Consider the following 4,432-nt stretch of genomic DNA (forward strand, 5'->3'; position numbering starts at 1 on the left):
AAATGTTTCCAAGTTCTTTTAACTCTGAAAGTCTTGGAGTTACTACCTTCAAGCTTTCAGAGGATTCCTAGGTGTGATGACTGCTGAGAAGCCAGCTGGTTTCCCAGACCACCGACAGTGAGAAGATATCTACATTGGATTCTACCAAATATGAGGGTGGAGATGACTCCTAGGGGTCTTCAAATATTCTTTGAGTGCCTCTCATATGTACTGGGGATACAGTAGTGGGCAAGGCAGATGAGGTCTCTGGTCTGATGGAACTGATGTTCTAGACCATTGGCATAATGCTTGTAAAAGCATAAGTGCAATGCCCAGCATTCAGTAGGCGTGCCATGAGTGTTAGTTTTCTTTCTTTCTGTGTAGATTTTACCAGCTAGAAATGGCAGTAAGGCCCTGCTTCTCCCCATCCACACCCTCAGCTGGCTCTTCAATCCCCTGGTATTGTTTTCTTGCAACAAAGCTTTTGCCTTGGTGCACTAGGAAAAGACATGTGGTTGGTACGAATGGGAGCCTGGCTGAAAGAACCTGGGGCAGATGTCCATGCATATTAGAGTCTAAGAAAGTGTTCCCAATCCTTTAAGAAAACTATTACTTGGCTCACTGCAAGCTAATTGCATTTGTTCAGTCATTGTGAAAATGGATGCAGATGGGATGCAGAAGCTAAGAAATACCCCACTGTTAAATCAGAAATAAAGCCACTTGCTCAGGAGAAACTATTGCCTGGGATGAGGTTTTCACCAAGAAGTGGGAAATCGCTCAGTAAATTTCTCTTTTCTGCTTAAGTAGGTCTTTTAATTAATTTTTACTGACCTACTCCTCCTTTAACACAAAAAGTGTGAACATAGAAAGTATTGGGCTTGTTGATGGTTCCTTCCAATGTCACAAAGCAAAAGTGAGGGAGGCAAATTTGTTCTGGGACAAAGCTTTGTTGCCTTGGGATCTGCAACATTGACGCTCAGATGCAATGAAAACAGTGTTGTCTTCTTATTTCTATGTTGGTGTGATAAAAGCTTACTTTTTAAATAAAATGCCATGATGGGGCTAATAACCCCAAAATGAGAGTCAAATTGTAATGGGAAGAAGTATACAACATTATGATAAAGCTATGTATGATCTCTCTATTTTAAGGTTAAAACCCCACCATAGTTCTTCTATCACTTAAAGCTGTCCTTTCTATTGTTTCGATTAAATGATGCCATATTGTTCTCTTTTCACTAGTAATTAAACACAAGGGTGTAGTGTCATTTAGTAACTAGCTTCCATGTGGTAGAAATTCTAATTGGTTTCAGAATTTGGGGAGAAATGTTAATCCTGATTATTAGAGGAGTAAATGTTCTAGAAAACTGTTGTTCCCTAACCTTATCATCCCTACGGAAACTTATTGGTAGCCTGAAGAAATATGTCCTATTGAAGGTCTATATCTTTACCTCAAGTTGCCCAATCGCTGGGAAACACAAGCATATGGAGATTATTAGAGAGGGGCAGGGTTAATATCATGTAACTGGCAAGGGGTAACAATGAGAGTCAGATATCTGGGAAGAGGACTCCCAGCCCAACCTGCCAGCTGACTGGTCAAGCAGTTGGTTAGCCAACCATGTAGGCGAAGAGACTTACTCAAGTTTACACAGCTAGTCAGAACAGCACCAGGTTAAGAACCTAGGTCTCCTGAACTGGCCAGGGCTGCTTCTACCTTTTTGAGGGAATGTTATAGTCCCTCCTCTTAAATATCCTGCAGGGCTTGTGATGAAAGAACCCTTGGAAGTCTTGGTAACTCCTAGGTTTGTTTGCAGGACAGGTTTTACAAACTACATATTCCTTCTACAATGATTTGGTTTCCAGCTCCAAATGGAAACTAAGGCAGATGCCAAGCTTCTTACATTAGGATCAGGGTTTAAATGGGTTCTCACAGCTTCCTTAAGGCACCAGGCCCTTCCATCAAGAAAAAGGCTCTTTGCTATGGTTATCACAAAAGGTAAACAGGGGAGTGCAGGGACCTCAGATATCCTGTTTTCATTTCCTTTGGATATGTACCCAGAAGTGGGATTTCTGGATCATATGGCAGTTCCAGTTTTAATATTTTGAGGGCAGTATGGATGGTCCTAGAGGACATTATGCTGAGTGAAATAAATCAGACAGAGAAAGACAAATACTGTATGATTTTGTTTATATGTGGAATACAAAAAAGCCAAACTCATAGAAACGGAATTGAATGGTGGTTACCAGAGGCTAGGGGATGGCAGAAACGGGGAGATGTTGGTCAAAAAGTGCAAACTTCCCTTTAGAAAATGAATAAGTTCTGGGGATCTCATGCACAGCTTTGTGATTATAGATAGCAATACTGTACCACATACTTGAAAGTTACTAAGAGAGTCGATCTTAAGCATTCTCATCACAGGAAAAAAAAAAGAAATAGCAATTATGTGATGTGATTGAGGTATGTATTAGCTAACACCCTGGTGGTGATCACATTGCAGTATATAAATGTATCAAATCAACATGGTGTACACTTTAAACTTACACAATATTATGTATCAATTATATTTCAATAAACTTGAAAAAGAAAGGAAAAAAGACTCTACAGCAATTTATAGTAGCATCTGACAGCACTGAGGTAAAGTCTCCTGTGACTAGCATAAATAACAGTCCTGGTTTGCTTAGGATAGAGGAATTTCCCAGGAAACTGGAACTTTCCATGGCTAAAACTAGAAAAATTCTGGACATCCTGGAAGGAGATGCCCACCCTCTCTGTGGCAGGAAGGAAAGCTATACCTTGCAGAGCTGAAATACACACACACACACACACACTCATGCATACACATGTGGGCGCACGTTTGTGCATGCACACACACATACAGTATTCATAGGCCTGACGTTGAAATATTAGCTATTTTGTTAGCATCCTGAATATTCGATCAGGAAAAAATAAAAAGCTTTTTTTCCATGACAACAGTGTTCACGTAAACATGGTGAACGTTCCTAAAACCCGTCAGACTTTCTGTAAGAAGTATGGCAGGCACCAATCCCTCAGAACAGGGAGGGCAAGGACTCTCTGTGTGCCCAGGGAAAGCACCATTATAACAAGAGGCAGAGTGGCTACGGTGGGCAGACTAAACTGATTTTCCAGAAAAAGCCTAAAACTACCAAGAAGATTGTGCTGAGGCTTGAATGCATTGAGCCCAACTGCAGGTCTAGGAGAACGCTGGCTCTTAAGAGATGCAAACATCCTGAACTGGGAAAAGATAAGAAGAGAAAGGACCAAGTGATCCAGTTCTCAGCTTCGTATCCTGTTTCATTCCAAAGACAATAAAGTCTTGAGATTATGTTTTTAAAAAAAAAAAAAAAAGATGAAAAGATTGTAAAAAAATACTTTAGCTAATTCAAAGTTTGCAAATATATAACTGTCTGTTCTCTGTATAATAATGTGAAAATGATGATTGTTTTGTACTGTTGACCACATGAAACATACAGCACCAAAGTTTCTGAAGTGAAATGGAAATTGTATCATTATTACTGCTTTTCAGAGTTTTAATGGTTCAGTAAAGGGCGATGACAGACTCTCCAAATCTCAGCACGTCGAAAAATTCTTTCTTCCTGAGTAGCAAAGCCCATCTGTTTTTAAACTGTGAGGGAGCTGCTGACACTTTATTAAGTTGTTGTTTTGCTTAAATTGCAGTTATTTAAAGTGACACTTCCCTCCACTCCGGCTTTCCAAAGTGCAGTAACCATAACTACTTCTTCTTTGGGAAACTGCATGTGGCTGCTCCTCCTTGATTAATACACAGAGTCAATATTTTTGCTTTATTTTAAGGCATCACAGCATGTGGATGTTTTCTTGGATATTCACTTTTTCTTCCTTTATTTTCCCCCCTCGTCTCCTGCTGTAAGAGTAGATGCACTGACTATTCTATTTCTAGCAGGAGGAAGAAACCCATGTTTGAAGGAAATCTTGTTTGCTGGTTATTTAAAATTTTCTGATCACAGCCTGTAGCATCTGTGTTGTTAAGCTGGATTTGATTACTTGAATTTTTTTTTTTTTAACTTTTTTTTTTTTAATTTTTTTTGCAGTACGCGGGCCTCTCACTGTTGTGGCCTCTCTCATTGCGGAGCACAGGCTCCGGACGCGCAGGCTCAGTGGCCATGGCTCACGGGCCCAGCCGCTCAGCGGCATGTGGGATCTTCCCGGACCGGGTCACGAACCCGTGTCCCCTGCATCGGCAGGCGGACTCCCAACCACTGCACCACCAGGGAAGCCCGATTACTTGACTTTTTAGTGAAGAAAGCTCCTTCCTGAAATTTCAGCTCCCTTCTCTTTTTTTCCGGCTTCCTGGTTTTCCTGCAGATCAATCTACCTTGATCTGGGCTGTAACTTGCATCCTCTCCTCCCCTCCCTATGGGGATGAACATTTCATACACAGCGAGAGGTGCTTTAAAT

General features: G+C 41.0%; 1 pseudogene; it reads left to right on the forward strand.

Annotated features, from left to right (window-relative positions):
* Positions 1-2,963: 2,963 nt before the first annotated feature.
* Positions 2,964-3,440, forward strand: LOC111178512 (large ribosomal subunit protein eL42-like; annotated as a pseudogene).
* Positions 3,441-4,432: the final 992 nt, after the last annotated feature.

The sequence above is a fragment of the Delphinapterus leucas genome, chromosome 3 (assembly GCF_059928025.1).
Source record: "Delphinapterus leucas isolate spDelLeu-1000000601 "Yukka" chromosome 3, BTC_Dleu_Yukka2, whole genome shotgun sequence".
Classification (NCBI taxonomy): Eukaryota; Metazoa; Chordata; class Mammalia; order Artiodactyla; family Monodontidae; genus Delphinapterus; species Delphinapterus leucas.